This window comes from Corvus cornix, chromosome 20, assembly GCF_000738735.6.
Source record: "Corvus cornix cornix isolate S_Up_H32 chromosome 20, ASM73873v5, whole genome shotgun sequence".
Taxonomy (NCBI): domain Eukaryota; kingdom Metazoa; phylum Chordata; class Aves; order Passeriformes; family Corvidae; genus Corvus; species Corvus cornix.
The window spans coordinates 1,714,090-1,739,458 of NC_046349.1; the positions used below are offsets into that span (position 1 = coordinate 1,714,090).

General features: G+C 42.4%; 1 protein-coding gene across 5 annotated transcripts in view; it reads right to left on the minus strand.

Moving 5' to 3' along the window:
* ITCH (itchy E3 ubiquitin protein ligase) overlaps positions 1 to 17,944 on the minus strand; it is a 59,773-nt gene extending 41,829 nt beyond the window's left edge. For 3 of the 5 annotated variants that reach the window (XM_039563352.1, XM_039563351.1, XM_039563348.1), the window contains exon 1: positions 17,848 to 17,944. The gene's annotated coding sequence lies outside the window, so the exon portion shown is untranslated. Of the gene's footprint in view, positions 1 to 11,366; positions 11,480 to 15,422; positions 15,540 to 17,847 lie in introns of those variants that run through there. The other 2 variants (XM_039563349.1, XM_019280708.3) reach the window with 2 other exon arrangements.
* Positions 17,945 to 25,369: the final 7,425 nt, after the last annotated feature.

Consider the following 25,369-nt stretch of genomic DNA (forward strand, 5'->3'; position numbering starts at 1 on the left):
CATTTGTGAAAACAAAGAGATGGTCTATTTTTATTTCAGCCATTTCCTTCTCATGGTACAATCATTTCAAAGAGGACAACAATTCATATATGCAAACCACTAAGCTAAAACTGGTTCACTGCTGTAATCTTCGAAATAGAGCAATATAAAAAAGTGGCTGGTTCTTAAACACCACCATTGGAAAACATCTATGAAACTTGGCATGCATGGTAACCCCCAGTACAGAGAATTAAACTAGTATTAAGATGACAGGAAAAGGCAGTGAAACGGGAATAGTTGTAACTACAACAACCTTAAACAGATTTTTAAATTACTGGATTTACCTGTATTAACTGGACATTAACTGGATTAACTCCTGCATTCTACAAACCACTGCTTTTAGAAATTAATTTTGACCTTTAAAATTCTTTGCAAAAAATCTTTGGTAATCACATAGTTTCAACAAAATACTGCACTGACTCAGAACTATGTTTCATTCTAATGCTTCTGTGATGAGGTTTCAGGAAAATTTCCCAGAGGGAGTTTACGACCAGAAGAAAGTTACAAGCTGGGAAGTGGAAGGTAAGCAGTTACCTTGCTGCCTGCAAAGCAAGACAAATTGCTTTTCATTCAAGAAACCAGATATTCAAGACTGTTCCTTTACAGCCGAGAGTTCCCAGGTGTTACCATGGGCTGGCAACACTCAAAGTAAAAGCTCATTTATAGGGGGCTGTGTTTTTTTATCTACTTCATGATGGGCAAAACTCTTTCCTAGGTCCCCTTTTCTGGAAGCTACTTGCAGGTCAAGAGTTTTAATTCACTGTTGGCTGCCTTTTTTCAATGGAGACCCCTAAAAGTGAGAGCACACAAAAGTTCTACTTATCAAACACATCTGGTTGAGAAGGCAGTGAGCACCTGGCAGCCAGCCATGGCTAACCCACCCCACTGCTCTGCTGTGACCATCATATTTCTTACAGAATGGTTTAAAGCAAGTTTAGCTTTCAAAACACAAACTCACAATCTGAAACCCACCAGGTAACAATACAGAGCAGAGAGTTTATGCCCTTAAAAGGTGAAACTCCTAGAATTGGGAGTGATTTGATTATATAGTGAACCAACTTCTCAGAATGAGCAATTATCTTCTATAGGGAAATACCCTTTTAGCATCTCCAAAGTTCCTCTGACCTTAAATATTCCTGTTACTAAGACTGTTAGACTGTTAATACAGATCTCTAACAAAAAAAAGCATCAAGTTCTAGCAATCAGAACACTCACATCTTGTAGAAATTAATTACAGCTTCCCCTCTTAATTCTTCCACTTCCTTGCACTGTGAACCATGGCCTATATGGACCTTTGAGGAAACAGTGGTTAAAGAAATATTCTGTGCTGTAACTTCAAGAATATCCTTCCTGAGAGAGGAAGACGACAGACTGAAGCAATGTAATTGACAGCATGTATTTCCCTAACAGGCAATTAAACATTTTATATTTCATTTTCAAAAAACAACAATTGCTATGTTTCCAGGTTTTTATAAAGTAAGTACCTAGAAAGTATAAACAGCATTTTTTCAGTGGTAACCTTGGAAGATAATTTTCTCCAGGGAAAAGCACACAGTGTGGCCAGACACTTCCAAGCAGTCACTGTTAAACTGCTCTGATATTAACCTGACCAGGTATCTGAAAACATTTCGTGCTTTCTATAAACTGCAGCTGCTTGATAAACGCAACGTCCTACAGCACGCAGCCTCGGTTCACCCCAGTAACATCCCACCTGGACTGTAGGAATACAAGCAACACATGTTTTGTAATTCGGAGATCAGGTTTCCCAACACAACTCACATTTTATCAGAAAGGACAACTTTGAGCCCAAAGAAGCACTGAAGAGAAGTAGCACAAGGTAGTTAACAAAACAATTACCCAAAGCAATAATGTTTTATTCCATCTGCCCTATAAAAGCTTAGTTAGCCCTTTAGCCATGTTTAGCTTCAGTTGGCTCAAAGGTAGAGAGGCTCCTACAAAGCAAAAATCCCAATCTTGAGCATCTCAGTCAAATATTCAAGGTGGTGTTAGCAACAGGTTATTTTAGACCTTACCATGATAGTATGCAAAGGAATCTTCTGAACAAGTTTACCCAAAGTCCCTTCCTGCCTGTTGCTATGGGAAGGGGAAGGAAAGAATTTATCTGGAGGCCTCTGCTTATCACTGCTTCAGCTGCATGACACAGTAGTGAGAAGAGATAGTCACATAAATCCACAAGCTATAAGCTACTTATTCAAGTTATTCAATTAATTTTTAATTAGGGCAATGAAATAATGTGATCACCCAGAGCAAAAATACCAAGTCAAAATTTTACATTATTTCCCCCCCTTTTAGGCAATTTTCTTACTTATAGTCTATTAACTGATGACTGCCTGGAAGAAATAATTCAAATCACCTTCCTTTTAGCCCTCTTTTTGCAGTTTTAACAGTTTTCCTGCAGTGCAAGAAGTTCGTAGAAGTAGCCAGGAAAAACACAAATTAACACTTATGTATTTAAAACAAAGGCATTCATGGATTAAAAATATAAAACACATGACAAATCTTGAGAAGATGAAAATACACCAGAAAAAAACCCCAAAATATTGCCTGTTATGAAGTGCCCAGAAAATTAAGGACAAGGAGACAAAATACACAGAATTTGCACTGACTTTGAAGTCAGGGTACATAATCTTGTGACAATTTTCACTGAGGATGAGAAAAGCGTGCTTGGTTTAACTCTCAAGACATTTCTGAAGACAGTCGAAACAAGTGCCAAGCTCCATTTATATCTTTACCTCTCACACCCTTTCCGTGTATTTCTGCTCTTCCCTATGCTGTGCATTTAAGCAAAACACGATCTAAGAATGATCTGAAAATCACATAAATGAAAATGTGTTACTGGAAGAGCACATGAGGATATCTTAAAACACGAACACACTTCTAGGAATTGCTTTTAATTTTTTTTTTTTTTAATTGGAAACAAACCATAATTTGGACTGGAAAGGGCCTCTGGGGGTCATCCTGTCCAACACCCTCCAAAACATTTTGGAATATCAATGTTAAACCAAGCTGTTCAATGTCTTGTAAAAATGTTTACTCAACTAGGAGCAAAATACAAGTTATAATAAAGGCATCTTAGTAGATATTCATGTTTCAAGATACAATGACAACAAAGTGAGTGGCTCTGAGGCTTTACACAAATATATCCTATTTTACTAGGGCATAAATGTGCACAGTGCCTTCCATCCTTACATCTCCCTGCCACACTGCTGATGAAACCTAACAAGAAAACTAAAACATATGTAATATGAAATTACAAAAAGATGCATTCCTTAGAAATTTTATTCCTCTTGATATTGGCAATAATATGGTAAGAGATTGCTCATAGTCAAGATTGCTTACTTCTGTCCAACAACTTCATACCATAAATCAAACAGCTTCACTAAAACCACTGGAAAAATCTAACAGTTAAAACAAACAAACCAAACATTGTATATAGCAAGATTTATTTTGTTACATTATTTAATTCTTAGAAGTGCAATCATTTTTTCAGTGTATGTTTGTACATTCATTTCAGATGGCTTTCAACTGAAAGACTGAGAAGAGTTTCCAAGCTAACTCCTTTGGAAGCATTCTCCTGCTCAGTTTTTTACCTACTTCTTTAACACCTTAGGATGTGTTTCCCTGTGCCTTTTATTAATAACAGTTCATATAAATGCTTCCCTTATTCTCAGTTTTGGTGGATTTTTTTGTTTGTATCTTATTGTTATAAACATATATTATAATATTGGCTTCTTGCAAAGTATTAAGGTAGATATTATATAATGTTAGAAATGCTTTTTGCTGTGTAGATGTAGTTTTCTCTCTTTTTAGCAAGAATGTTAGCAAGTGTGAGCAAGTAAGAGAACCTCCAAGCGAGCAGAGGATGAGGCCCGAGAAGTTGCTAACCAACACTTTGTCCAGGGAACAAAAGGGCCCAAAGGCTGCTCCGCCCGGAGAACGGGCGGCCAGGAGGGTCCGAGAGCCGCTATCACCGCTCTGCCCGGGGGGCAAAGAGGCCCAAAGCTGCAATCAGCCCTGACTGTCTGGGGAATTAAGAGATCCACCCTACCATCGACTCTTACCTAGCGGGCCCAACCCCAAGAACCAAAAGAAATAAAACCGCAAGGCCGAAGACTACGCATGCTCTAAAAAGGCGGAACCAAGGAGCGGCCATGCAGAACAGCTCCTGGAAAAGTTTTAATATGAATAGAGAACAGACAGTAAAAATGGTATAAAAAGGACTCACCTCGAGCATCAGGTGTGCTCTTGGCAGAGCGCCAAGGCACCCGGCCGTTATCCCTTTGCTTTATTTTATGTGTCTCTTATTGTCTTTATATTAAACCCTTTAAATTCTCACAGGAGAGTGAACCTCGTTTTTCACATTCTTGAAGACTTTCACTTCTTCTTTGTTTTCAAAACTTGCTCATATTGTACACATTGTACACATATTGTACAGAGAAAATTAAAATAAACCAATAAAAGCTGCATTTAAAAATAAGACTATTACCCTTCAGCTGGTACCAGCTAATTGCACTGTCATATGGCTTCTAAGCTTCACTGAGGGAATTACTTGACAAATCAGATTCCTATTTTCTTACAGACCCATTTTCATCTCCTGTACTGGAATCTTCGTAAAAACTCTGTGCCACACCTTTCAGAATTACCGCAGTCAACCTCTTTTTTGTTACAGCACCTTTCATGACAGCACAGCCTTTTCCAGCGCAGTCAGTCTCTGAACTCCCCCTGTACGGATTTGCTGTGCCCACACCCACAAGCAGGGCAGTGCAACAGGAGTGGGGCCACAAAGGAAGGTCTGCAGACCCAAAATCTACATGGGATACGTTCTTGGAATTTTAAGTTTGGAACAGCCCTATGGGATCCCACAGTCCCACACCAGCAGGACCACAGCTTCCAGTTTAATTTCATCCAAAAGCAACTCAGCTTCCTTGATCCAAGCTCATTTCACAAGTCAAATCAAGTGCAGTCTGTGAGAACATTCAGTGGATTAATTTCCAAAGTGCCCTCCTTGTCCAAATTAAAACAATTAAACCGCTAATGAAGATTGTTTCCTTTCCTGTTCTCTCTGCTATGCATTCTGGCCCTGAGGAAAACCTCCACAAGTCTCTCTCACATCCACTGACTCAAGTTCACTCTTTTTGCATTACTTGTGTTCTCCTGCTTTAATTTCCTGCATATGGACATGAGGATTTTCATGTGTAACCTTGCTTGGCCACTTTGTTTCAAGACTGCCACCTTTCACTCAATTTCAACAGTTTCAGAGGATATTATTTTTCAGAACATTTTCCTTTTAAAATTACAAAAAGGAAATCCCAAAGTTTCTCACTCTCCATCAGTGGGACAGGTGTGCTTTTTCCCTTTTTCTGTGCAAAAACAAGGCTAGAAAATTGTTTCTACAAAACTACTAGAAAGTTTTAACTGCTGTGCTCTGGTCTAAGTAAAAATCGGAGTATTTTTAGTCAAATAGATTAAGGTTACATTTAGAGTATATGTCTATTTAACACAAATGATGAATGCTGTAGGTAAAAAAAAAAAGTCTGTCATAAAGCACAATGTGTTTGTGTCATCAAACAGGGTAACAGATTGTCTCCCTGAGGCCTAAGTGATGAGCCAGACCACAGAACCGCTTGTTTTGTGTGGAAGGAGGAGCAGTAACTGAGTACCACTACCTGTGTAAGCACAAATGGTTTTCCTTCACAAGGAAGATAAACTTCCAGAAGTATTAAGCATCTAGAGAGATGCTGAAAAACTGAAGCTTCTTTTCTCATTCATTCTATGCATTAGAGAAAATCAGTGAAGCCTGCTCTGTGCCACATTAAAGTGAGAAGTCCAACTCCTGTGAGTGACTCTCCACATTCCTGGTACTGAAAAAAGCAAATGACACTCCTTTCTTTGAAGGAGCAAGAAGGATGACCCAAGAAACTACAGGCTGACCAGTGTCATCACAACCCCAGGGAGGTCAGGGAGCCAATGCTCGTAGGAGCCATTTCCAAACAAAATGGGGACAAGAAAAGTGATTTGTATTAGTCAGCATGGATTTATAAAGGGGAAATATTGTCTGACTGACCTGACAGCTTTCTTTGAGAAGACGACTTGGTAGGTGGGACAACACCATGTCCTACAACATCATCACACACAAGCTGATGAAGCAGGGGCCAGGCAGGACTAGGGGGGGTAGACTGCAAGCCTGCGTCAAGGGCAAGGTTCCTGGGGCTGGGATCAGAAGTGCACTGCCCAGTTGGAGTCCAGGCATTAATGCTGCAGCCCAGTGGTACAAACTTGACCAGCACTGTTTAACTTCTCCATTTATGACCTGGACAACAGGACCCAGCTCACCTTCAGCAAATATGGTGATGGAACAAAAATTCCACACGGGGAAGTGCAAAGTTCTGTACCTGGGGAGGAATAAACCCATGCACCAGTAAAAGCTACGGGGCAGCTGGACAGAAAACAACTCTGCAGAAAACACTGGTGCTGTTGTACATGAACTAGCAACATTTCCTCACAATAACAACAAAATAAAGGGTTGGCAGCATCCTGGATTAGGAAAAAGCATCACTAGCAGGACGAGGAAGGTGATCCTTCTCTTTCACTCTAATTCTAGGCTCCCCAAATCAAGAGTGACACAGATGTAACTGATGTGACACCAGCAAACGGCTATAGAGATAAGAAAGGGATTGGGAAGAGGCTGAGAAATCTGGGATTGTTAAACCTGGAAAAGAGAATGATCAGGAGGATATTATCAGTGTGTAGAAATACCTGAAGGGTTAAAAGGCTGAAGGCAGACTCTCCCTAGCAGTACTCAGGGATGGGACAATAGCCAGTGGGCACAAATTAAAATACAGGAAATTCAACTTAAGAACAGGGGATGGAGTTATTTATTTTCCTGTGAGGTGGTTGAACAGCAGAGAAATTGTCAAGAGAGGTTAAATCACCACTCTCAGAGTCATTCCAAACCTGACTAAACACGTTACTGACTGCTCTAACTGGCCTTGCTCTAAGCAGATGAATTTGGATCAGGCCATGTCCAGAAGTCTCCTCTAACCTCAAGTATTCTGTGATTCTTCGAGTTTCCTAAAACAACCTCAATAATTCCTGTTGCACCTGTCCTGCTCTTCTTGTTCTCTTTGGGTCTCTGTCTTGTAGCAGATTCCTCCTCTAAAGAGACATATATCAAACTGGTCATATAGGTTACTTTTTTTCCAGAGGATCCTGTTCAGTGCATGGTTATCAATACAGCTTAAGTTTTACTAGTTTGAATGGAAAGGCACAGATTGCCTAAATCAGCATTGCACTTTCTTCAGGTTCAGTAATGTTCATCTTGAACATCACCTACTTTCATTTCTACAGCTTTTCCTAAGTCCTATACTAACATTCAACGCACAAGTGTACACCAGGAATTCCTTCTCACTTTTAAAAACCTACTTCCACTTCCCTTATTGCTGCCGTGTATTATAAGGAGCAAATCAATACAGCTTGAGTAAATCTCCTGCATGTCCAGCACTATACAGACCCAAGAGTTAGCCAGCTCCAATTAATGACAGTCAGGTAACATGAAACTGAAAAACATGCAAAAGTCAACTGGATCAACTGTCCCAACATAAAGATGCTACTGGACAGTTAATAAGCACACTGGTTTCTTGGTTTATTTTCATTTTCTTTTGTCCTAATAAGAAACCTCATAAAACATTCACATATCACTGCCTTGGAACCTGTGGTATCCCACCATTATACAAACAACACCAGAGATGAGAAAGTCATTAAATATCATGGCTGATACTCTGTTTATTCAAAAAGATATCATAATTTGTTGATAATTTAATATATTTTTTTCATTTAAACTTATATGGTTATTGTTTACCCAAGAAAATCTGGACAGTTACCTGGATGTTGCTCTGTATCTCTGCCATGCTTTTTTAAAACCACTGTCCTGGTACTTTCAATCAAACTAATTACTCTCTTTTACATGAAAAATATCCCATGTGTGACAAATTTAGGCTGGAGTGTCACTAAAGATGCTGATCCTCTACCAGTTTCTAAAAGCTTCTCCTAGGTGTCTATATAAATTAATCCAAATCTCTGTGGGAAAGATTGGCAATGAACTTTCACTTACGATACTAAAACCAAACAAAAATTATGCTGGCAAAAATCCCCAAAATGTCTATACAGGTAACTTGATTTTGGAGGTATAATATAGTTGTATACCATAACATAGCTGCCTTTCCCATCAATGTGCTTTTCTACCACTTTAGCCTGATGACTTTCACGTATCTACTGACTTTCCCTCATTTCCCAGTGCCTACATTTATCTCTCCTATCTCATTAATACAGACATACCCACACAGCATCACAGCTTACATTACTGCCTTATGTTATTTTCCAATTAAAAAGGTGGAAATAGTCAACTTTCATGAGCAAATTTCAGAAACTGCAGAACTTAATTTGATGCTTATGGGGAGAGATAAAAGACTTATCACTAGATATGTTAAGAGAACCACTTGAACTATAACTAATTTGACAGGTTATTTTGTGACTTGTCATTGGAAGAAAATCCATGGTTTTTGTATTACAGCTATTTTTAAATGTACTTCAAAGGCATTACTTTTGAAGCGTGTTCTGCTTATTGACGGGGGTAATTTAAAGGACACAGACACCAATGGAAAGAATGGTCCTATTTGACTGTGAATATTAAGGTAACACAAAAGTATAATGATACATTATACTACTACCAAACTACATGCTTGGCTTTAGCAACAAGCAAAAGTAAGCAGAGTAATGCCCCTAATAACTGCTATATGAGAGAGAGGATAGTGATTGAGAAAGATACATCACCAATTGCCTGAATACTTTACCATCACCCAGATCCACAGTCACTGGGGAGCCCCGTTTGCAGCAAGGACCTGGAGAACCCTTCCTGGCAATTGGGGAAATCCTACATGGTGTGTCCACCTGTAGCTGAGGTCTACAAATTCACCCCGAAAGTGGGTCCAGCTTTTATAGGCCCAAATCAGCAAGTCCAAGGGACCTGATGATATTTTTAGCACAGAAACAGCTGGATCTGATGGCCCACTCCCGACCATCAGGGGCCAGGGCTTGGCCAGAGCCCAGGCCTTGGCTGGGAGGGTTTTCCCCTAAAATACCCTACAAACAAGCCTCTATTCATGTCAGTTGGGAAAGTTTCTTGAAATGATACATTTCTTGCAGATAACTACACAAGGTTATACAGAGCTAGCATAAGCATCTGTGTCATTTATTTTTAGCTAAATAATACTGATGGTGTTGGTCACATAATGCCCAGGGTTCATCTTGTAAGTCAGCTCTGGCTGAGGCCTGCTGCTCTGGCCTAAGCACATCAAAGTGTCAACAAGAAACACTTTCTCTACTGTAAAATAGCACGGTAAAACAAAATATGAGGCCACCACCTTCTGTTTCACCACCTACCTTGCAGCTTCGGAACAAGTCCCTTCAGAAGTAGTTACACATTCAGTTATTAACAGAGGACAGCATTTACAGAGGATTTCATAATCTCTGGCCATTAGTTTTACTTCCTATTTACAGCTCAGTGCTTGCTTCACATTATTTCCCCATTCCTTTCTCAGAGCTACATTTTATTATCAATGGTTCGTACACACGCTTAGACAAACCTGCAAAAAGCTTTTAACTCTGGGGAATGAAAAAAACCAGAAAGCCTGACCATTAAATTACCCAATTACCTGCAGTCATTACTAAGAATGACAACTTCAGCTGCCGTTACTGTTGTCATACATGTTTTTGTATGTTTGTAAAATTGTGCAGTTGTAATGTTTTTAAAAGTAGCTTTTGGAAAGACCTACCAGCAAAATGTAAACCCTGATCATCTCACCTGGAAGCCTCAAATGGAGCAGGTACAATTTCCAAAAGTACAATGCTGGTGTCTACATGAACCTAAACATGATTTTTCAGGATGTTCTGTGCAGGACTGACCAGCACACAATGCACCTTGTTTTAAGTGTCCAACAGCAGCAGTGCAGGTTTAATGAGTACAAAACTGCCTCCCTCTGTGAGTATAGCAATGAAGAGAGCCCCAGATATACCTTCACTCCTTTGCCCCCAAGAACACAGAGAAAAAGGCCTGTGGAGCTTTCAGGAGATACTGCCTATAAAAACTTGCTAAACAGATTGTCACTGTAGGTACCTGAGCAATAAACGAAACTGGAACAGACTGCACAGCTCTGCAATTCAGCCTGGCAAGGCTCATCAAAGAAATGATGAATCATTCCCTACTACCAGTGACAACCACACATCTGAAATGTGCTGATGACTTGAAATCTCTCAAAAAAGAAAGCTCTTTGTCACTTGCTGCTTGTACCTGCTTTAGCAAAGTAGATGGTGTAAGACAGTTCCTGTTGATTGACTCAGCTGTGGGAACAAGAACTGCTGTAGACAACGCACTGAAATTCTGACAGGTAACTCGTTACCACGGTATGACTACACTTACATTGCTAAGAAAAATAAGCTGCTTCTCTCAATATTCTTAAACAGTAGAATCAAAGAAACTAGAAGCAGAAAGCCAGTACTTGCAACAAAATGAAGGAATATTCCTGTGTGCAAAATTCAATGTCAGCTGAAAATAAAGCTTGCATTTTTCCGAGCTAAATTATTTATTACTACAGTAAATCCAAAAGATGTAATGGAAATTACAATTTCAGGGGAGGGAAGAAGTATTGAGATTATTTAAGTCAACCCTGAGGTATCTGAAAGTCTGCCACGGGTCACCGTCTTTTCCAAAACAGCAAACTGCTGCAAGCAAAACCTTGAGTTCCAGAGAAGTCGTCTTCATGTTTCCTAATTTCAGTGGCAGTCCATTACCTGCTTCCTAGGAATTTTTTACAAGTGACCAGATGGCAACATGAAAGTATAGCCATGGGTGGACAACACAACCATCCCAACCTTGCAAAATCTGACTGCTTGCTACATTCCAGCTCATGCCTCTCTGTAAAATAAAACAGAAACTGGAGGACAAAGGTGGCCTAGAACTGTACCACTATTTCAATATTCTCAACACTTCTATTAAACTTGGCTCTTCTGGGGCTGCTCTAAAATTCCTTTGACCTTTATCAAAACATAAAGCAGATGTCAGAAATCTCAATTCTTAAGAAATCTTAATTCTTCCAACTAAAGTAGTAAGTAAAATCCTCAAACAAAAGTTTCAGTCTTTACATCCTAGATCTTCTGTGTGAAAAACTGACAATTGAACACTAAATAAAAAAAACCAGGATCATCTGCTAACAACAAACATTGACTGCACCCTTCAATTTCAAGGAACTCACCTTACTGCTGGGATACAACTGGAAGCCCACAGGTCTGTGAAGAAGCTTAGGACTAGCTCCTAAACCAAAACTTGCAAGTGAACTGGAGGTAACTGCATCACCCACACGTGTCAGCAGGGCAGCAGCTGCAGCTATCGAGCAGTGCAGCTGGGGAGTTCTCCTCCTGCAGCTGGATACTGCCCAAGGAGTGGGGCCCCCTTCCCTTTGACACTCCCCTGTCTCACAGTCCTTCCCTACCTTTGTGTCAATTCTAATCATAAACTGACATTCACTGATCTGTTTAACCCAGGAAATCTTCAGGAAAAAAAGCCTAGGGCCCCTGATAACTGTGAAACTGTGTATTAAAAAAAAAAAAACAAAACAGCACACTTTGCATGCCCTGGCAAAATATTCTATTCAGGGAGAGTAATTAATTGTGAACACACTACACCATATATCCACCCCTTCATGGCTTCCCTGGCCATGCATCATGTGGAAAATCAAAAAGGAACCGATATACTGGAGCAAAAGTACAGGCCCATAGGGTTATAATGCTGTGCAATGACCACCTTAATCAGTTACAGATACAAACCCTGAGTCTGAACCATGTGAGGAGTTCTGACAGTTTTCTTCTAAATTCTGTTCAGACACTTTAGCTTGCAATACATTAGAACATTACTGTGTGTGATTAGAAGTCATGAAGGCAGAAATACAGAACATGAAGTATAGAGTTTACTATTTTTAAAACAGGAAGTGAAATTCCAAAAAGCAAAGAAATCCCAGCTATGACACAGGCTTTCTCAGAATAGATCTCATCCCTATTATTACTGTCTGTAAGTCCCCTCCTCTCTCACCTCCCACATCAGCCACGCTTAACTATGAATTTCATTTTCTTGGTGTCTTCTCCACTCAAACAACGAGTTTATTGAGCAGCTCCCAGCCTCAAAATGAACAGGCATTATTCTGAAAATATTTTCACCTCTAATATCCCCCTCAGGACAGTATTATTTTGTTCACATTGCAGATGTGAAAGCAAGATATTGCTTAAATGTTATTTTTTGCTTTAGTGACTCAAGCTCCCACTAGTGCCTTAAGTCTTGTAGTTCTGAGAGCCTGATGATGAGTGGAAAAGAAGGGAAAGGAGAAAATTATATGCCATGCCACACCTCACAGGGCTATGTTTAAAACATGGAGAATATCAAATAAACCACCAGCAATGTCAACAGGTCTCCACACAGAGCAAATCTACCTGCCCAAACTAGATTTCAGAACAGGAGTTAAATACCCTGATTCAATGGGTGCACAGAAGAACAATGAGAACACCGCTGCCTCATGATAGCTTATTCATTGACCTGAACTAGATTTGGTTCAGGCAAATGTTTAATAAATGCAGCTTTGCTCTGGAAATTGGTCTTTTTAATATTCACCAAATGCCTCACTGGTATAAGGCAAAAAAAGATATTCTAAAATCTTACTGGTACGCTCAATTTAACATGCACAAAGTGGAACAGGCCAATTACCTGCGGGATTACTGCCTGTGGATCCTAGGTTCTATTCTGTATCTTTAGGTGATGAGCACTTAAATGGAATTAGAAATGTTACACATGGTGAGTATCCACCTGGAAACACAGGTGACAACTGCTTAGTTTGGACAGCTATGGAAACTTCTTTCATGTGGAGTGAGGCAATAAAAGTGTCCTCCTCCAGCATTTCCCTCCTCTTTCCTGTTAGCATTATACACATTATTCCCCTTCAAAAAGCTGGAATAAAACTGCTCTGAAGACTTCATCATTGAAGACAACACATGCACTGGGTCAATCACAGACATTTAAGAACCAAAGCAGCTTTGTGATCTTTGAACTGGTGTCTTTAATGTTCCTTCCAACTCAAACCATGCTATGATCCTGATACAAAAAGCAAATCACTGCCACAAGTCTCACTTTTTATCTTCTAAGCTCACGAATTTTCTTTTCTCTCATTTCCTTTATAAAGTGCTCTTCACATGCCCAGGAAGTCTTAACCGAATAGATAGGAAAGGGTGTTGAGGTAAAATCTGGTGAAAATATGCAGCTCGCCACTTTCACAGAACTTAGCAAGCCTGGTTAAAGATTAGGCTAAATACGTTATGAACATTTTTATGTATTAGTCACCCCACTTCTTATCTAGTCTCTGAAATTATATACTTACAACAGTAGGAAATACACATGTACATATACAAGGAACACACACTTTTAGAGACAAGCCTTATTAAGAAAAATTAATCAGAGTGATCCACAGATCAGTTAATTCAGACTCTGACTAGCCAAAGTAAAAAAAAAACTTTAAAGATGAGGAATCCTTATACAGAACAAGCTCACTCCATCTAGCTGCTCTGCACATACATGAAAAGGGCAGCACTGACAGAGCAAAAACCTCAAAGAGTCAGAAAAATAGAAAAGGAGTATTCAGAGCAACAAGTCTTAATCGATTCAAGTGTTTATGAAGCCAGCAGTGAATAAAATAAAATAAAAATCTGGGTATCTGAGCACTCTAACTGTTAAGCAAGAGTAGTGATTATTAATACGTAATTAAAAGTCAGCTAGCACTGGGGACTGGGGAGGCACTAAGGATGGATACTAACCAAAAGCACGTTAAAAATTAACACAACCCACTCTTCCATGTCTCAGTCCACCTCTTCAGCTTGCTCAGCACTGAGCTTTCCTTCAATTTTTCCACTGAATGAGGCAAAGCTAAAAAGGGTAGTAAGTTATGAATGACTTGCCCGGGCAAAAGTTCCACCCCAATCACGTGAAACTGAAGGGATCAAAGAGCCTATTTTATTTTTCAGTAAATGAATATGCTTCCAGTCACAAATTTTATACTCCTGATGGATATTTCACTGCAAATGGCTATTCATTTGATGAATTAATGAATAAATCAGAAGCAGATTACTGAACTGTCTTACCATGTCTTTTTCTATTTCAAGATCACCTTAACCTTTTACCCGATCTTTCTTTTCCTTAGTAATAAACTTCAAAAAGACTACTAGGTACCCAGCTAATACTTGGAAAGAAAAAATATGTGTGAAGGCTACCCTTGAAAGAAAAATAGACCTATAAAGAATAGAAAACTAAGAGCACGAAGATTTTATAGAGGCTGATAGTAACACACTCCTCTTGAAAGCTCCAGCTTCCGTATCATGGGCTAACAAATCCAGAACCTGAGATCTGCACACTTCAGGTAAAGGTAAGTCACCTAACTTTCACTTCCTGATTAGAAACAAGGTTCCACACAATCAAATTTGAACAATCCCCCTGAAGAGAATAGGCCTTTTCTTGCTGAGCAACACCACCATTTGAGTGTGAGCTTCAGAATCAATGATGTAAACGCAAACATGACAGGAGTTCTGTGCCTGACTGAAACAATAGGCCTCTCCCAGCAGCAGAGCTGAGAAAAGTTCGGGCAGGTGGGTGGAAGGAAGAAATTATCAATTCCTAAACAGGAGGAGTGTAATAAAACTTTAAAAAAAAAAAAAAAAGAACAGCAAAAAAGAACTTGCTGCCAAGTTTGAAAAATTATTTGAATAACCAGCACAACAAGATCTGGTATCGCGTTTCCTCAGAGGGGAGAAAAAAACCTGCTGTGCTTTGGTATAGTAAAAGCAGAAATTCCAAGCATAACTTGAGAGCTGGTCATATGAAACAGGGCCTTGGCTTCTTCAAAACACTCTTTCCCAGTTTGCTGCAATACTTTCGTTTCTATTAAGTGTAATTTGCAATTCTTATGAAGAAAAATATCAATCCTTCAGCTCCAGCAACTTTGCACCACAGTAAAACCTGAGTGTCAGTCACTTACAGAAAATGACCAAGTCTCTATTGCTTTATTCTTCAGAGGGGAAAGATGAAGAACAACTACCTTTCTCTCACCAAAATGTGCACACAATTAGCTCAGCTAACAGTCCAACCAAGCCCAAGAAGGAATGCCTAAACTCTTTAAAAACACTCAAGTTATGAGACAGTAAAAGTAAGTATCTAGAATACTCCCAAGCTAGGCTATAATCATAGCTTGTCTACTTCCTCTTCTGAGGTGAGCACTCACTTCAAAATGCTTCTGCAGCTGGGCAAAGTACAGTTACAGCAAGGAACTGTGGCCAGCAGTCCTCTGGGTTATGCACACTCCTTCACTTTCCTCAGTTGTGAGGGCACAAAGTAGTTCCTGCAATTACATGTAAGTACAGCAGAATGACAAAAACTAGAACATTACATGAACATAACTGGACACCCAAAAAGAAAAGCTTAAAAATAAACTCCCAGAAGCTTCACCATTACCATGTGCAAGGGGTTTTTCTTCTGCTCTCACCCTGCAGACTCTTTTCCTTGCTTTTTAAGAAGAAATTAAATTGGTTTTGCTGCATGAAAAGTACTTCACTATGGCTGAATACATTTACCACTTTGTTTAAACACTTAAACTCACAAAAGATGTTTATTTAGATGCTATCATTGACTGATATTGATAATGCTGCTGAGAAGCATCTTATCTCTTGCACACATTGTAAAATAGAAAATGACTTTGTAAATCTCTTATGAAACATTTTTCAAGCAGTCTATGACAAGCTCTCTTAGAAAAAATGATTAATTTAAACTCCTCAAGACACACACCATGCTACTTTACTGCCTTTCTTCTTATTACCTTATTTATTCTGTAGTTTTCCCTGAACCATTGTGCAACTTAGAAACAAAGAAATAAGGTAACTCATGTTTCAGGTCTGCTTCACAACAGAAGAAGCAGAACTTTAAGAAGGGAGAGAAAATTGAGGGAAGAAAAAGTGGTGATGCTGCTTAACTAATAAATTCATATAAATAATCTTCTCTCAATCTCTCTTAAGCCCCAAAATAACTTTAATCTGTAAGAAGCTTTCAAAGTTAGCACTCAGAAGTCTCAGTTATTTTCCACTCCAAAATTATCTTTCACATCTACTGTGTAAGTTCTTGTTTTAAAAACAAGAAAACTCACTTTGGGCCTGAATGCTAATGTTATTCCAAAGATCACTTAGAGGTGAATGCATTCAGTGCAGTGATTAAATGTCAGCTAAATCACAACTAAGAACATACATTAGACACAGTTCAGATTTAAACAGCTGTAGTGAACAGCAGTATAACTGTGATTCAATTAGAACTGCTCTGGGCTTTCACTTCAAGAATACAGAAAAGAATTTATTGTTTTTTCAAACAATACGTTTTTAAGCATTAAAATCCTCAGAACCAAAGACAGCCTGTGATTCATGTTTCATTCTGAAATGCCTGTGCCTTTTCTCAGGTAAATACAAGCAATTGCTGGATCTACTGTCACTCTCTCAGCACAGAATGCCTTCTTTCAAATACCAGCCCAGATGTCTCTCCATTTCTCTTTGAAAAGGTTGACTGGCAGGGTAGCAGAGACCAAGCAAACCAATGACAAATTCACAAAAATAAGCAGCAATACACTGGGAAAAGACAGTCTAAAATACCCTGGTTCCTGACTTCTTCAATTCTAACTACGCTGGGGATATATTTCCTGAAGCATCAAGGATAAAGGATGCCACAACACAGATACCCCAAATGCTACACATGCCCCTTTCTCTGCATCACGCACAGATCAGAAGATCTTCTGCCAATTTAACATCAGCAATTACAGCTATTAAAACAAGCTGAATTCTCGAGTATCAGAGCAAATTAGAGAAACCTATCCTCCAACGCCTTTGTCTGCTTTTATCTCGACAGTACTGGCACACAAGGTCAAAGACAACCTGCATGGGAGCGGAAGAGTTAACAGCCAGAACTTGTCCGTGTTTCCAAAATAGAGCGGTGGCATCAGCGTTGCCATTCTTCTGTGTTTACAGAAGAGGGAACACAGTTCGGGATAAACCTAGCTGTAGTCACTCTTTATCGCTAGGAAACATCCTACAAGGTCCGGCTGTACCCGGCCGAGACAAAGGCACCGAACCCTCTATACCTGGAATGAGCCCCGGGACAGGGGGGACACACACGGGGGAGGAAGGCTGTGCTGGAAGGGCTGCGGAAAGCACAGCCCTGACGGGAGCGAGCCCCCGAGAGGGCGAAGGTTTAAGGGCAGATCCTGGCGACCAGGAGCCGAGAGAGGCTGGCGGGATCCGGGCGGGGAGGGACGCGACACTGCTGGGGACGGCAGGGGAAGGGACTCGGAACTGGAGGCACCGGGGAGCGCGCAGGTGCCCCCGGGCAGCCGCGGAGGGGCAGCGGGGCCGGGCAGCGCGGGGGTCCCGGACCGCCGCCCGCGCCCGGGAAGGAGCGGCGCTGCCCCGCTCCCGGAGCTGCCCCGCGGGGCCCCAGGGGGCACAGCGGCGGGTCCGCCCTCAGCGTGCCCCTCCCGGAGCGAGCGGCCCCTCCGGATCCGGGCCCGACCGCGGGATTCCCACGCCCCCCGTGTCTCCCTGCCGCCCGCAGGGTCCGGTCCCCAGCGCTACCCCCCGTGCCCCCCCTTCGCCCCCCGGCCCCGCTCCGCTCACCGGCCGCGACTCCCCCGTCCCTCAGGTCCAAAATGGCAGCGCGGCCCGCCCGGCCTCCGGCAGCGACTTGGCAAAGTCGGATGCGACGTGCGCAGGCGCCGAGTGCCCCCGGCTGCGGCGCAAGGACTACAGCTGCCGGCGTGCCCCGCGCCAGGCACTGCGCATCCCTTGGGCGCGTCACGGGGGCGCCCGGGCGGGACCGTGAGGGGCCGTGCGATCCACGTCAAGTCCTACTTGCGCACAGCCTACGGAGCCGGGCTGGGAGAGCTGGGGCTGTTCACCTGGAGAAGAGAAGGCTCCAGGGACACCTCAGAGCCATTTCCAGTGCCTAAAGGGGCTCCAGGAGAGCTGGAGAAGGACAAGGACTTTGAACAATGGCCTGTAGTGACAGGACAAGGGGCAATGGCTTCCCACTGCCAGAGGGCAGGGCTAGATGGGATATTGGGAAGGAATTTTTCCCTGGGAGGGTGGGCAGGCCCTGGCACAGGGTGCCCAGAGAAGCTGTGGCTGCCCCATCCCTGAAGTGTCCAAGGCCAGGTTGGATGGGGCTTGCAGCAACCCGAGATAGTGGAAGGTGTCCCTGCCCGTGGTAGGAGTGGCACTGGATGATCTTTAAGGTCCCTTCCAGCCCAAATCATTCCATGAATCTGTGATTCTGTAAACAGTATATATGTATGTGTCTGTGTGTATGTATACGCACACTACAGTAAAAATCTTCGATCATCGAAGCACCCCTGAGGGCTCGGCTGGTACAAGAACACCTTGAGGAGCCCACGGCCGTCCCTGGCCCCACGCTACTGCAGTGACATCAGTAACAGGAAATCTCTGGGAGCACAAAGGGACGTCCTGGGTAAGATGAGTCTGTAACAGTCAAGCAGCTGGGACATCACTGCTGTCACTGTGGGCTTTGGGACGCACAATAAAAGTTTTGTGATTTTGAAGTATCTGCTGCAGGTACTTAGGCCACTGATATTATTTAGCCTTTACATAAAACCTTTCTTGTTTTAAGCGTATTTTTTCTTAACCTGAATGTACTACTGTATAAGTAAATGCATAGAAATTACAATATACCTTCTCTTTTGACAGTGAGGAACAAGAGAGTCCACACTCTGAAATCAGAGGAAAGACTCCCCAATTTTCAGAGAGTAGGAGAATATCCTCAATAATTCTTCAGGAAAATTACATACGTTGCAAGTGCAAAGTTTAGCATTTTCTTACAGCTGGTAGGGATGTGAAAATCCATCTTGCCTTCCACGCATAAACTCCAACAAGATCTCACAGCCACAATTAAGCGATACCTATTGATAATGCCTAAGCAAGAGAAGAGCTCCAACTGTTTGCTCCAACTGTTTCCCCAACAGACCAACATGCATGTTTTGATGCCAATCAGCCATCTGTGGTTCCGACTGACCAAGGTACACGTGCACATCACTTCAGGCACAGAAATCACTTTAATTCCAGCACAGAACAATGCATGCTGCTCAGCCAGAGGCTGAGTATGGAAAAGTCAGGAGTGTGCAGCTTTGTCAGAGAGATGGGAATCCCTGGGAAGCAAGTTTGGAGCCAAGTTTACAGCCCAGTATAAGGACAAACAAATTGATCAGCTGAAATAAGGTCTGGAGGGTTTTTTGTTTTCTCTAAACCTTTTCTATGCACCTTTAAATCTTTATGTTCCTTTAGTGATATTTGACCACATATACATACATTTACAGTTCCATAGTTAATGGTATATTCAAAGTAATAATGATAAAAATGAGTTCTACAAGCCTTGCTTATCGGAGATTTCTGTCTCATGCATCACCTTCATAAACAGTTGTCTCTTGTCCAGTTCCTGTCCTGGCCAGTGAACCTCTGGTGGCCTGCAGCTGGAGTTCCACATCTGCACAGCTGGATGTGGGAGGAGAAGGACTTTGCAGTGGATTTGTTGTCTCCCAGCTGGCACATAACACTGTTTGGTTTTGCAGATCACCTGTGGTTTGATTCCCAGCGGTAGGAACATTGCACTTTACCCTTCTCCCCAGCTGCCTGGATTAATGTTACCTTTAGCAGACTTGAGTGTTTGCAGGAAGAAGCCGGATGCTGCCCAAGGACACATCCCTGTAGCTCCTTGGAATCCAGCAGATGTGCATATACCCATCCCTAGGTCAGTGTGGCCATTTGCAGTCTCTTTTTGTCTTACCAGTTTTTGGTAGGTAAAGGTTGCTAAAGCAGATGTGAATAACACTCAATGTCTCTTTCTAAGAACATCACATCACTTGTCCTCTGTGTTACTGTTTTTTCCCTTCTTTTTCCAACTGGCATTTCGGACAAAGTGCTTGTTTTTCAACCTCAGCAGCCCTAATTTCTTTGTTTTTCAGCTTCTGATGCCTCCAGTCAAGTTCCACTGGTTCCATATGCTCTGTAAAATTCATGAGAAAAAGAATCTATTCCAAGTGCACAGAGTACTGATCAGTTTGTGCTTGCCAGGACAAGAGGAATACAGAGCAATCCCCACATTCACGCTCTTTCAGATGTCATTTTCCCTGGTAAAAATCATGGCCTGTCAGTGAACTGGAAAAACAAATAAATAATTAACACAGAATACGTGGCAAGCAAAGATTAATGTAATCGAGTGGCAGAAAAACTGTGTGTCCAAGATTTTACCTTTGGGGAAAGGAGGAGAATGCTTGATTATTGTCTTTTTTCCCTGTGCTTTTTCTAACTACAAGATACTCAAGCAGGATGGAATTTTCTTGCTATTCCCTGTCATAACTTTCTTTTGACGAGTACAAACCCCAACAGATAGGAAAGTTTCCCACTATAGTGCAGGATGATCTTGTGCAAAGATTTTTCAGGAAAACCGAATGCTTTGTAGCTTTCCGGATTTGCTGGGTTTGATATGGTGAAGCTGTGCTTCTGGAGATAATTTCTGACAGATAATATTTAAAAATTTTTGTAATATTTTTCCTTTATTTCTCAGTCCGATCCAGACTGGTCTGTGGGACAGAGATTGGTGTTTGTGGCAAAATATGTGTAGCATTTATTCTTGATTGGGCTATGATAAGTAATAATATTCACATCCCTAATGAAATCTTATCCTGTTGTAACAGCCAGAACTGTCAGACAGTGAGTGCTGTTGGTGCTGGGAGCTGACTGGGAAGCCACTGAGAATTAGGGTCCGTGTGGCAGAGTGGTGCAAATGATTTTCATGTTGAATCTTTAGTGTGGTAATAAAAAAATCCTGCAAGATCATTAAAATACTGGGATTCTGTTTGATTTTTGAGCAGAAGTCTGCAAGTGGAGATTGCTGTCTGATACCTCTGGGCCCTGGGCTCCCTCAGCTAAAGGGCTGGGACAAGACTGTGTAACAGAAGCACTGAACACTTATTATTCTGCTATCCCTAGAGTATGGGATCCCCTCTCTTGAAACAGACCCTGCCTTCATTCCCTCCCTTTATCCACTCTCAACCAACTCCATTGACCTCACACATGACACACCTCTTTCTAATACTACATAATTTCCTAAAGATTGCACATCAAGTCTCTTATCAGACTTGGAAGCAAGGCTGGGTTTCTTAGCTCCTTGACAAGTGTTTAATGATTTTTTAGTATTTTTTTTTTTTAGTGAAGCACACAAAAATCCTGACAGAGTCACTTAAATACAAAATAATTCAGATAGGAAGGAACCTCTGGAGGCCTCTAGGTCCACCCCATGCTTGAACCAGAACCAACTTAGATAATGCTGGATAGGTAAGAGGTAAATACCTTCAAGGTTGGAGATCCCACAGCCCCTCTGTGCCCTGATCAAGTGTTTGATGACCCACATAGTCCATTTTATTTCCTTATATATATTTGGAATTTCACTTACAGAAGCTTTTCCTTTTTACCCCTCATCCTGTGGCTGTGCAGCTCTGCAAAGAGTACAGCTCATCCTCTTCGCACCTTCCCATCAAGCAGTTGCAGGCAGCAGTAAGGTGCCCCTTCACGTTCTCCAGGCTGAACAGATCCAGCTCTCTCAGCAGCTCCTCCTGTGTCCTGTGCTCCATCCCTGATAACTTGGTGGCCTCCTCTGGACCCTGGTACATCAGTACCTGTATAGGACAGGCACCAGGGAGCTCAGAGTGGTCCCAGCACTCACAGATGGGTTTTTATCACTGCAGAGTAAAGGATGAGGTTCCTCACCCCGCTGGCTGCACTCCTAGTGACACAGCCCTGAATGTTCTTTTTAGTCACAGAACACTCGGTTGGGGTCCAACTCAACGTATCAGGATGGCAGCACCTGTTCCACCAAACTGCTTTCGAGGCAGCACCCCACGTCCTGCTGGATTTGGGTTACTCCCTTGTTACAATCCAGTTTAAACCCAGAAAAGCAAAGCAAGCTAAGTCTCTGTGCATAAACTGGAAAGAACTTAGAAGGTTCAAAATATTCCCAGAAACGAGATTAAAACCAAAACGACATTAGATGTTGTTGCCAAAAAATTGATGTATTTTATTTAATAGTAAAAGAGGCAAAGAGAAGGAAAGAGAAAAGAAAGAAAGCAGTGTGTGTGGGGGTGGGGGGACAGGGAGCGGTGACAGGGGTTGGGTGGAAGCACATCACCCATCCGAGGGCCCCAATGATGTCTCGTTGCTCCCCTCCATCTGCCCTGCTGGTGCTGAGGGTCCCCCGCCGCCGCCGTGGCCGCCACAGCCGCAGAGCCCAGAAGGCCGTGGGTCAATGCCCGCCGGGGCCGGCCGGGAACGCCCGCGTGTCTGCCTTGCAGGGGCCGGCTCGGCGCTGTCCCTGGCAGCACTGAGGGGCTGCTGCATCGTCTCTGGTGCTCTGTGCAGGGTCTGGGGACCCCTTGGAGGGGCCGCTGTGACGGGCCGGGTCACCCCTTCTGCTGTGTCTGAGCTTCCCCCCTCGGTGAGGGCCCCTCAGCTGGGCCCCTCTGCACAGTGGAGGACGGGCGCTCACTGCGCCTCTGACCAGAGGCTTTTCCAAGATACCCAAAGCCTCTCCTCCCCCGCCCTTCGGTGCGAGGGTCTGTTCGAGCCTGGCAGCTGATAGCCCTGGGGCTGTGGTCTCCACCTTGGAGGTGTTAAGCCTGTGCTTTGTGAATGTCCCCAGCCCTGAGCTGTTACTTCATCAGTGAGCGGTGTAAGGCCTCGCTCAGGGCCCCATTCCAGGTGCGGGTAGTCTTGTCTGCAGCTTTTGTAACACAGTTTTAAAAGTCCTTCATGAAAATGTTTAAGTCATAGACTAAAATATTTCAGACTCTGACATCCCTCCCAGACCCAGAACTATCTTTGATCACCCACATTTGTCTTTGCTGAGTTTCCCAAGGGTTTTGTCCACCTTCCTGCAGGACCTCAGTCCCTATCACAATATAACTCGACAATATGAAGCTGGTCCTGGTACCGGGGAGACCACAGTGACCATCTCTCCATGGAGGCAGTTTTGGTAGTGTGGATGTTTATCTGTTTTGGGATAGACACAGCCCCGAGCAAATATCACACAATGACTATGGAATAGTCATCGGGTGTCATCAGCACCCATTAGCACCTAAGCAATTGTCAGTCTTTAACTGTGGCTTAATGCTGCTGTCTGACTTAAGGCTGTGTAAAGTTGGTGATTTATAAATGCACGAGTACTTTGTTTTCACATAATTTCTCTTTAGTGGTGTTAAAGCACTTTGTAAGTACTATAAAGTCAATCTTCTTATTCTTCTGGAGCATTTTGTTCATTGGGTAATTATTCCAGGTAGTGCTTTATATTTTAAAATCTGACTACTTGTCTTGAAATTGTCATCCCTAGAAGGAGAAATTTTGTTGAGCTGCCTTGTAAGGAGAGTCTGAAATCATTTCACTCATGAAGATAATGGTGTAGTGTCAGAGTGTATCTATTTCTAATTGACTTTAAAATCAGAATTGATTCATTTGATTTAGGATTTAGAAAAATACCAGTAGGAAAAAATAGATTACTTCCTGTTATTTGCAGAGAGAATTAATGAACCCTTCAGGCTGGCAAGAAACTATTATTATTCCCAAGTAATCTAATTAAAGGATATAACAAAGGCATGCGGCTATTTAATTAGGTGTTTTATTACTCAACTGCTCTACAGTGCGTAATCAGAGAAGTGGGAGGGAGTGATTAGGTGTCTTGAGAACGGAAATGACACAACCAAGATATGTAGATGTTTTAAAGGATGGAGAAGCTACTGGGAAAATTGTGTCTCTCTTCCCCACGCAAAAGGCTGAAGATTATTTTTCCCTGGGAGTGAAGAACATTGTCATGAACAGCACATGTAAATGTGCTGGGGGGGTTTTCAGAAGCAGACATGAGATGTTGGCAGTGGAAAAGGTAAAACACACCAGGCAGTGCTTAACTGATGGCTCTGTCCAGCTCTTGTGTCCACACAGGCCTTGCAAGCAGGATCAGCTGGGCCCATGGTGAGGCACCACAGCAGGTCTGCAGGGTGTCCACAGGCACCACTTGGATCCCAGTTAGAGCTTTGCCCTCTGGATGATATATTGACGACTCAGGATGGGAGCAGATGCTTAGTGTCAGTGTGAGTTGGATGCCTGCTTCTGCCAGGCTCTTTGAGAAGAGGTTTTGACATGCAGATGTTAATAGAGACAGAACTTTTTGTTTAGACCCAGGTTTATTCCCATTCCACCCTGATCACCTCTCTCATTTATACAGTTGTGAATTATCTACATCTGAAAGGTTGACTGATCCCCTGAGTGGTTTGCCTCCTTGCAAATTGCTCTGGTATAAATCAGCTTGTGTTTCAGAGCAAAACAGGTGCTGATAAAAAGCCATGTAATGTCAAAACTAATACGGAGGGAGGAGGTATGATTTAAATACTTGGAGCTTGATCCAAAGCCAAATAAAGCTAATGAACTGGTTTCCATTAATAACTCTTTAATAGTCTTTATCAGCTTTAGGGGTCTGTACCTTCCTTACCTTATGTAGCACCTCGTAACAGGATACCTGAATGTCCTTCACTAAAAATTAAAACCCCACACAAGCTATCGATTCTGAAGAGTGAGAGGTGGAGTTGTGTATTTCACTATGTCCCTCTGTCCCTTGGAGCTGCAGCATTACACTTGTGAACTCTGAACAAAGCCTCTTGTCTTGGACTGACAATCCAGGTTTAGAAGATCCCTGGCTGAGCAGAAATCTTGCTCATTCACTCGATTTCTTTTATCCAGCCTTTCTTAGGCTCACTGTGCAGTGGGTAACTGGGCACTGAATTGCAACCTGAGGGTGAGTAACAGCAGGGGCAGGAAGGTTGCTGTACCAGTCCCATCACGTGCCATTAACATACCAGGTGCAGTGCTCATGATTTCCCAGGCTGGATTAAGGGAGAATTTACTCGGTTAAACTTGCTCTGCGAGGCCCAGGGTTTGGTCCTCAGTTGATGATCTGCGCATGCTTGCTATGACTGGAGAGGGAGGAGAAGATGATGCACTTGACTTACCACCAACCCAGAGCCTGGGGCTCTCAGGGACTGAACCAGCCTCTTGTGTAACAGGCTGGCCTCATGGACAAATGTTC